Consider the following 10,962-nt stretch of genomic DNA (forward strand, 5'->3'; position numbering starts at 1 on the left):
ACTCTAAAACGGAACCTTAACCCCCAGATTTTTTGTATATTGATAGGTTATTAGTATGTAATTTAAGAGTAACATTGTCCTACAAATAGAACAATCCATATTTTAGGACCATTATATCAAAATATGAGCTATATTTCGCAAATAAAAATGTTGTTCGCCAAATATTAAAATGAAACTACTCACAAAAACTAACTAACTCCGCTGGCTCAGCGACCCAAAGTGGATCTTAGCCTCCGAAATGAGCTTCCGTCATTGAGGCCTGGCCTGCGCTACCTCCTGCCAGTTACTGACTTGAAGGTCACACAGGTCATCATTTCTCCAGCGATACCTGGGGCGTCCAACAGGAGACGGCCTGTTGGACGGCCCTTATACGCTCTTTTTACCCCGCGGTCCTTTCCCATTCTTTCCACGTGGTTTTCTTGATAGTAATCAAAAAACGGCCGACAGATCACAATTAACATTGAATTGACATGATCCGACCAAATGACGCGGGTCCGTCAACTGCCTAGGAATCAATTTCCTCGATTGTACATGTTGATGCAGATTGTTATAACATAGTATTTATTCCACTGTTACGTTTTCTCTCTCATTCAAACCTCCTCCCACCCCCTCTTATGAGCTTTACTAGTTAATGAATAGCTCTCGAGTCTCGACGTACTTGACCGGTTTTTACTTTCATTTTTTCAATGAAAGCTGCATTTATTTCAATACATAATATTAATTAGTTTTTTCATATCAATACGTACACGGGTAACCTGTAAAAATATAAAATTCAAATGGCATTCAAACGAGATCGCTCGACCACAACAACGCTTAATTCGGTTGCCTAAATTCGTTTTTGAGGAGACCGTATAGTTCGCGTTAAGTCTAAAATGAGGATTTAATGCTAATACCACATTGACTTATTACAAAGACGAGGTAACGTAGCTAACACAAAATTTACATTCACATGAACTACTTAATAAGTGGCACTTATAAACGTACTTAATACAAGCATACTGCAAGTTTCATCAAAATTGGTTCAGTAGTTTTTGAGGTACGGATTTTTAATTCTTAATTACGTACAATTTTGAAGTCGGTTTTATCTTTTTAAAATATTATTATTGAATATTGACCCAATCACTTTGCAACATTTTACTTTAGTAACGAATCAGAATTTAAAGCAAAATTACCAATAGGGGCCAAGTAAACCAGTTTGATAGGCAATTTCAAGTAATAGAGGAAGTCCTGTATGAGTCCTAGACCGTTGACTGTTATATCTAATTATGCCCATCTTCATACAATATGTGGGCTACGTGTACTCCTGCTAATAGAAACAATATGTAGAGAGTCTCTACATTTGGCAAACATCTCCCCGAGACTTTTATCCAAAACAGGAAGAACGTGCATTTGGAGTAGTGAAAAGAAAATTGTAATGAATAGTGCCAATACAATTATTTAATTAAACATTATTTTTATTGCTACAAGCTTCCATAGGTAAGAGATTAGCATAAAATTAAGGTTATCCGACTCCAGCTTCGAGGAACTGAAGGTTAAAGGTGGAAAGGACTAGACAACAATTTTGTAAAATTATGACTTTCCTTTACACATAATTTTTAATTACTAAAATCAAAATTAGCATCTTAAATGGTTATTCCTTTGGAATTTCAATATTCCCGTGAGTAAAACCAACAATTTCGGATTAAGAAATGTATTTTAGTTCACATTATTCATACACAGTACACTATCAATTCATATTACATTAGATGAGTCAGTTCTGTCTACAGACGGTCTCCAGGGGGAGGGAATAGGGACAAAATGACTTCAACCTCACCTGTCAAATTACAAAGTTGTAATCATGTTTATCTATACTAATATTATAAAGAGGTAAACTTTGTTTGTTTGTTTGTTTAATTGTAATGAATAGGCTCAAAAAGTACTGGACCGATTTTAATAATTCTTTCACCATTCGAAAGCTACATTATCTACGAGTAACATAGGCTACTTTTTATGTTGGAAAATATAGGGTTCCGTAAGATATTTCAGTTTTTCGGAAACAACCAGAAAATTTACTTATTTTGCGTACGCTGCCTAAACTATAAAAGATAGAACTATACAATGTTCTAAGTAAATGTAGATCTTATAAATATCTACAAAAATGTCCGCGACACAATATACCTACCTATGTCAAGTGTGGCACAACAACCATTTTTTTATTTAAAAATTTTGATTTTTTTTGGACTACATTTAAAAGCATTTATTTTACTTATACTAATAATCCTTATCAAAATAAATCATTTCGTCACTAAGTACAGTTTATGTAGATTATATTTGGTCTTTGAATGATTAAAATTGGACGTTTAGCTTAGAAGTTATGGCGAAATTAAAATATTGCGATTTACGCCCGTTTCGAAGTGGGCGCTGGCGCTACCAATGCTGGGGTGCGCTCGCGGGAGGGGTATCACTAATACAGGCTATTGTACACATTGAAAAGGTCTACAGAAAACTCCGCGATGGTATAAGTAAATATATCTCTTATGAATGTCCCACAATAACATTTTTTTGTCATTTAATTTTAACTTCAAATAATGGCTAATTTTCGAAGCGATTTCAACCAATACGGCAATAATCCTTATTTACTTTAAATACATTATTGATTATGCCCTCTACAACATAATATTATGATTTAAATTTTAAATTAATATTTTCGAAGATATTACAGATTTAAAAATTGCGGGACGTAGCTTTTGCGGCAGTACCGACCAATGCGGGCCACGGGTAGTAATAATAATAAATAATAATAATAAAGCCTTTTATTTCCTCGATACATACCATTTTAACAAACATAGGTTGGCCACGGGTAGTAGTGAATATAAATTATTTAAAATCAAAACTTCTGAATCGATTTTAATCATTTTTAGGGTTCCGTACCCAAAGGGTAAAAACGGGACCCTATTACTAAGACTTCGTTGTCTGTCCATCTATCCGTCTGTCTGTCTGTCGCCAGGCTTTATCTCAAGAACCGCTATAGCCAGACTTCAGAAATTTTCACATATTATTATTGTGTATACCTGTTGCTGCTTAGATAACAAATACTAAAAAAAAAAAAACAAAATAATATTAATTCGTACGCGAGTCCGACTCGCACTTGGCTGATTTTTAACCCCCGACAAAAAAGAGGGCTGTTATTATTTCAGTGACCGGGCGGGTCGCTATATACTAATAATTATATTGTATTCTGTGTAACTACCCACATTGTAATAAAACTTCTTTGATGTTATGCCTTACCTTTACATTATATCCATCCTTACTATCCTTACTTAATATTATAAATGCGAGAATGTGTCTATCTGTCTGTTACCTCTCCACGCCCAAACCGCTGAACCGATTTTGTTAAAATTTGGTATGGAGATACTTCGAGTCCCTGATGAAGGACATAGTATAATTTTTATCCCGGAAATATGTACGGTTCCCGCGCGATGAACGAATTTTGGCGCGCGATGAATATAATTATAAATGCGAAAGTGTGTCTGTCTGTTACCTCTTCACGCCCAAACTGCTGAACTCTGAGTCCTGGAAAAGGACACACGAGGATACTACTTACCTTAAGAGCAGGTACACATTGGGCGTTTTGAAGCGCGCGATACTATTAAGGGTTAACTACGGAACCCTAAAAAACCTTCTGAATTCTCCTTTAGAGCAGGTACACATTGGGCGTTTTGAGAACCCCGAATTCTATTGAAGCGTACCTACCTACACATGCAAGCGCGCATTACTGGCGTTACGTAGTCAACAAGAACCCTTTTAATAGTTTCGGTCTGTCCGTCCGTCTGTCTGTCTGTCTGTCCGTCCATCATTTTCCGATTTAGTTCAAATTCGTTCACTTTTCGTTCAAATTCCTTTGAAAGTAACTGAGATGATGTTTAAATAAATGTAAATTAATTGAGTAGGTACACAAAAAAAATTCAATAAACTAGCGGTACTTACTACGGAACCCTATTATATCGCGCGTGGCCCGACACGCACTTGGCCGGTTTATTTTTATAAGACATAGATTATTGAAGAAAAAAATGGATAAAGAACGACCTTTTAGGGGAATGATAAGAATCGAGCTTCCGATCATTTTATCTTCAAGGGTATCGTCTGGCCACAGCTGACTTAGTTTTATTAATCTAACCGCCGCACTCATAGTGGAACATTAATTACTTAAATGTGATTAATTCAAAATTTTGACATAAGCCCCATACATTATCTGTCAAACTCTTCATTAAATTGAAGGTTAACCATAGTTAAATGTCTCTGAGTACGGCGGTCAGCTAATTCCTAGACTTGAGACAGTACTTATTGATTCTTAGCTTCAATAAAATGGTACCGTAGTTTTATTTTGTAAAGATTAAATATATATATATATATATATATATATATATATTTTATATATATATAAAAAATATTTTTGAATTATACGGATAATTCAAGGGACATAAATGGCATATTATATTTTCTAATGTAAACTCGGGTCAGAAATCCGAGAACAAAATGGATCTTGTTATCCAATTTTTCCAGCAATTGTCTCGAGTTAAAAACACCTTGAAATAATATAACGTAGGTCGTAGCTAATAACAAAATATTTTCTGTACAACACCGCATCCTTAATATTATAATTTCATGGTTATTGCAGGAGCGATCCGCTGCCAATGACAAGTTAAAAATAATCGGCCAAGCGCGAGTCGGACTCGTGCTCGAAGGGTTCCGTACCGTTATATAGAGCAAAAATAGGCCATAAACTGTGTTTTTTAAATTAATTATTATTACCCCCCTTAATTTTTTATTTTATTTTAAAATTATTATTATGCGATAAATCGATCTAGCTAGGAATTTTATTTGTGTTTTATCGAATAACGAGCAAAGCTCGGTCAAATAGCTAGTTAGTTATTAAAGTAGACAGACGTATGCACTTAAGACCAAGTGTCTACAGGTCTGTTTCCATTATTGATATCGAGCAAAAAAGGACAAAAAAAATCACGTTCGTTGTATGGGAGCCCCCCTTAAAAAATATTTTACTTTGTTTTAAGTAGGTATTTGTTGTATAGCGGCAACAGATACACACAATCTGTGAAAATTTCAGAAGTCTAGCTATATCGGTTCTTGAGATACAGCCTGGAGACAGACAGACGGACAGACTTAAACGAGATCTTAATTGCTCGTGTGCTACGCACATACTTGGGCACTATAAAAATTACTCCTGCGTAACTGGCCTGGTCTCAATGAATCCGGCCACCGTCAGGCGTCACCGAAACCGGTGTGGAAGTATTAGATACTATTGTATACTTAAATAAGACTTAGGCTGTTATAAATAGTCAGTACTCAAGATGTATCTCGGTGTCAAGACACGGTTCAGGCTCTGTGATTGGTGGGCTCTCAAAATTTGGAACAATCACAGAGCCGAACCGTGTCTTGAGACCGGGTCGCATCTTAAGTACTGACTAATTATACCAGCCTTAAATGCTCTGTTTCTGAGATTTTGACGACAGGATTTCTGTCTAACAGCGTTGATAATTGGTTACGCGTTTCACTATGTGAAACGCGCTATTTAATGAATAAGCTTCTGACAAAAAACTCAGACGATTAGCCGAGACTTCAGAAGCTAATATTAGTTTATAGCTATTCCAAAATAAACAAACTCCATCAAAGTGACGCTCAACTTCATAAGCAAGCAGCTATTAAATTAAACTAAGCTGCAATATTTCCATCAGACCCTACATAATTGGAATCTGGCTTATTAAGCCGAGCAATCTATTATGAAATGGCTTTATTTTTACGGATTCGTTCAAAAGGGGTCCTCAATTTGAGTTTATAATTTGTAAATGTCGGTCCACGGCCGCGAGCGACTGTTTGCGGAGGAGAGACAATTCTAGCCTCTTTATGACGACCTACTTTCCGAATACTTTTTAGTCCGTCTCTTTATACATCAACTGTAATAATTAGCTGTTACGCGATCTTCAAAAAAGAATGTTATTCTTATCATGTTAAGAGTTACCAAGAAGTTTCCCGATGAAACAACAACAGTCTGTGTCTTTACAAGAATTCAATTTTAATCTTATGTTAACAGAATGCAATGTGAGTATTTTTCACATAGCTCCTGCCTCCTAGAGTAGAAAGGTGAATGACCGCCGGTGCCACCTTAAATAGTCCTGACTTTGATAGCAAAGACTTGGACTAGACAGGAATTTTATTAGACAGGGCATGTTGAAGCTAAATACGTCATCTGAAAAGGCCCTACTCTTGGGGTTGTTTGGGATCATTTTGAGATATTATATTCGAGGACTGACATCATTTAGTGTATCGAAGTATACCTTAAGTCATATTATGATGTAATATTTTAAAGGGCTTAGTATAAGTCCCTAAATAAAAATACTAAAAACAGAAAGAATCAAAATACAGTCCAGATCGTGGGAGTCGCAGACATTCAATTGTTATGTGCGGAGATTTTCAATTGTTATGCGACAACCGTGTGCCGCTTGGGGATTGACAGGGTAAAACATTTGAGGACTTGTCCACATAATCTTATTATCATGGCGAAATTTCAGCCACTAGCGACTGGCCATTTTATTAACTATACAGCAGTCATATAGAATGCTTTAGCATGAGATAGCTTTATGTTATGTTTCCCACAGGAATTCAAAACTAAAAGATACTTTACAAGTTAGGGTCGAGGTGAAAATTCTCAGTCAATTATTATCAAGTTTAACATTCAGAGTCTTAAAAATAAACTCAAGAGGTCAGTTTCTGACTTTGTGTTTATCTAGACATGCCTTCTTGATTGGTTTATGTATATTGTTTAACTTAGATAATAACATCACAAAAACATTACTAAAAGTTATGATCACAGGCTGGCTAGAGTTTACTATCACTATAGCTTTCAAAGAAGCATACTCGGAATATAATAATATAATAATATGGTGTACATTGTACGCTGAGAATCAAGGAACAGGACATCTTTTGACCTCGTTATTTTAAAATAAAAATATATGTTCAACATTTAGTACTTAATAGAAACCTAATGCTTTTTAACAGTACATTAAATTTTTATTCCGTGATAAGATTAATAAGTAGCCCAATTTCAGATGTTGTCTTACATCTGAAATTGGGGCATACATGATCACATGGCCATCTGGAGAACATTAAACAGTTGTTTCTAAAGAACTAATAGATCATTGTAGTTCATTCATAAATTAAAAAAAAACACTATCAATTTAGAAGCCAGGGAGATTTTTTGGTAATTTAGAGACTTTTGTCTCTTTGTTGCTTGATTTAAATTGTTTTCATAATACTTAATAAATACAAGATTTAAATGATGTCTAGACTTATTATTATATCTACTTATGCATAGATATTAAAGTTTTTATGAACTATGTAACGCATTTAATAATAATCCATTATTGGTTTTACGGTAAGTCATTGTTTTAAACAATAATTTAAGTACTTGAGTATGCTATTCCAAAATATATGCAAAACACAACATTTGTTGAAACAAAAAGTAAGTAATATTTTCAACACAATATTACTTGCACTTTTTCCACTATATTTATTAATTACTACAAATTCAACTTAAACACGACCGGTTTCGATATAAATCATCATCAGGAGTGTTTATATCGAAACCAGTCATGTTTAAGTTAAATTTGTAGTAATTAATGAATATAGTGGAAAAAGTGCACGTAATAGTGTTTTATTTATGTTTAAAATGAATTTCCACCAAGAACCGACAGTACAATCAATTATATATAAGTAATATTTTCAATTAATTTCTACTTCACACTTTTAACGCTAAACTGTCACCTAATAAGTTACACTTTTAAACTATCCTTCGACTAATACCTTTATATTAAGAACTTCTAAATTTAAAATTCAAACTTTTAAATTATGCCTTTATAAACCACATATGGCTGCTGGGTCATGAATCATAACTTAATGACACACATGTGTCTATCTTATACAACTGCTACTAATATAAATAAAGACATTAAGTGTGGAGGTGAGCACCGATAATTAATATAATATCCGTTGCATATTTGACACAAATTACTTAATATTTAGATTTTATTAAAATTATATAGGCTTTATTATGTAATTGTTGTTAAAACTGGACTAAAATCTTTTCACAAAATGCATAGCTTCTAAATATTTTATTCTTATTTATAATCATTTTGCTTAGAAGTTGTTAATTTTAGGTTCTTTAAAAGGCCTCCCTATAGACTTAAGATTTGCAAATCATATTATTTTATAAACATTTGAAATTCATTAATAAGTATGTTAAATTTTAGTAGTTTTAATATTTTTTATTAATTTATCTAAGGTCGCTCTAATATGGTTTTGATCGTTGATTTAACAATTTCGTTATTAATTAAGATTTAACACTTTTGGGACGTAATTTTACTCATATGTAGTAAACATTTTAAGCGCTTTTTGTGAAATTTCAAAAGATTATTTTCGCTACAAACGCAAATTATTGTGTATTCCCGAATACAATACCTGATTTAAGCTTAAAGATTTTCATCTGGCGATAACCTATGTCAGGAAGAGCTTTTTTAGCGATATTATGTTTTTGCAAATTATTAAGGATTTTTTGTATAAAAAGTCAAATTTTTCGCTATAATGTGACTTGTTCTACTTAGGTATTTAGCTATAAATCCTACTTCAACCATAAGTTTAGAGAAACAAGTAGAAATATACAAAATACATACCTTTATAAATCAACTGTGGACATACAGTTGTTTCTCAGTCCAGTGATGTAATTCATTATCACAGTAACCACACAATATTCATAGTTTCTCTGAGCACATAATAATTCACACAAACAATAATTCTTCACCCGCGCAAACGAAAAATCAGTTTCTTATTGACATAAACACAAACTGAACGTCCGCCATATGTAGATACGTTCCGGTTCAGGACATTGCCATACTTGAGCTGATATATATTTTAGAAGACTACACCGAGATTAAACTTATAATTTTCGTAAAATTACTTGTAATTTAGATTTAGTCCATTTTTATTTTATAAGATCAATAATGTTTGAGTGTTTTAAATAAGTATAAAATGTTAATGCAATTAAAAATCAGAAATTCTTATATTTTAGTTTTGACAACTTTATAAAACGGAACGTAATATTCGGAACATGCCTTGACTTAATTCTAACTTCACGCTACACAACTTCACTACGCTTGGATCCCGACGAGCTTTGATTTCGATTTAAGGAAGAGTCCAGATATATGAGAGAAAGGGATGAGGATAGCGTAGTATTTTTTAAGTCAACGTCCTCTACTAACACTATGAACTTCGTTATCATTTTAGGCTGTTTGTAAAAGCGGAGATATAATTTTATATTTATTTATTTTATTACTGTAGTTCAATTATTATTATTAGTAATAGGTAATAATAATTGCGATATAACTTTGATAGATGCCTTAGTAAACCTCTTAACTTTTCAACAACTAGAAAGCGCCTCATTTAGCCCAATAATAATCATTTTGTCCTGTAAAACATTTTCAGATATTACATATTATTTAAAAAATAAAATAGATAAAATATTTTATAAAAAAACGTGTACTGCCAATTCGAATTTTTCTAGTATGTTTTCTTGTGTTTCAATTAAGTAGGTGCAAAACATTGAAATTCAACTTTCCTTAGGTAAAGAGGATAAGTGAGTAATTTTTTGTAGTGCCTTTCGTACTGCCTTCCTATAATTTTCAACTGATCAAAATATAAATATGATTCGTAAAACATCTTCATTATAGACCTGGATCCCAGAAGGATAAGACATAACTTACTCTCTGATGGATGAAACCATAGGTTATTAGTAGTGCCTCGTGTACTGAGAATACCTGCGAATTTGTGTAGCTCTAAGTGTGACACCTGGTCAGGTACCAGGAACCAAAGTGAACTAAAAATGAGTCTTACTTTACTTATTTTCAAATGGCCAATATTTATATATAATTTGTAGATTATTGTTCTGAACTAGTATCATGTAGTGTAAGACACTTTTCAATGACCAAAACTATTGTAAGACGTTTTAAAAGTAACTTTGTTGCTATTTTTTTTTCAAAGGCATTATTTATATTTTATAAATTAATATAACACCTTAGAAAAAAATACGATATTGCAAGAATTTATTTTCTACTAGCTGTTGCCCGCGACTTTGTCCGTGTCAGCATACTGCATAGTATAAAGCCGGCGCCAGACATGTGCTTCAAAGTTTGAGCAAACTTTTTGAAAACTTTGACGTGCGCATACAGGATCACAAATATGCCTGCCAGACTTGTTTTCAAATGTTTTACGGCACAGTTATTGCAAAGATGGCTGACAGATTGGACGACTATTTTGTGGACGCTATCAATCTATTTTATTTGAGTGCATTACATTTTTTTTATATAATAAAATTTTTGAGGCTTCTGCTTGAAGTAGCTCGAGAAATTCGATAACTAAGTCATTACTCCACTTCATTATTGACGTTCAAATCTCCAATTGCTCCAAAGTCCAAAGTTTGTGCGACAAGTGTGACAGGCCGCACAAACTTTGAAGTTTGTTTACTTTTATGTGCGCAAAAAAACCGACTCATGATGGCAAACTACAAATGTGTGTTCAAACTTTGCACAAATAGGCAAATGTCAGTGCCACACCTGGGTATTTGCGTATTTGAACACATGTCTGGCGCCGGCATAATAACAAAGATGGACAATTTTCCCCTGTTTCCTTACCCAAAGGGTAAGGAAACAGGGGAAAATAGTTCAGAACAATAATCTACAAATTATATATAAATATTAGCCATTTGAAAATAAGTAAAGTAAGACTCATTTTTAGACCACTTTGGTTCCTGTTACCTGACCAGGTGTCACACTTAGAGCTACACAAATTCGCAGGTATTCTAAGTGCACGAGGCACTACTAATAACCTATGGTTTCATCCATCAGAGAGTAAGTTATG

General features: G+C 33.5%; 1 protein-coding gene across 4 annotated transcripts in view; it reads right to left on the reverse strand.

The window, feature by feature from the left end:
- The window catches only part of LOC121738381 (tyrosine-protein phosphatase Lar), a 459,738-nt gene extending 450,839 nt beyond the window's left edge, over positions 1-8,899 (reverse strand). For all 4 annotated transcript variants that reach the window (XM_042130387.1, XM_042130382.1, XM_042130381.1 and 1 more), the window contains exon 1: positions 8,724-8,899. The gene's annotated coding sequence lies outside the window, so the exon portion shown is untranslated. The remainder of the gene's footprint in view (positions 1-8,723) is intronic.
- Positions 8,900-10,962: the final 2,063 nt, after the last annotated feature.

The sequence above is a fragment of the Aricia agestis genome, chromosome Z (genome assembly GCF_905147365.1).
Source record: "Aricia agestis chromosome Z, ilAriAges1.1, whole genome shotgun sequence".
NCBI classification, from domain to species: domain Eukaryota; kingdom Metazoa; phylum Arthropoda; class Insecta; order Lepidoptera; family Lycaenidae; genus Aricia; species Aricia agestis.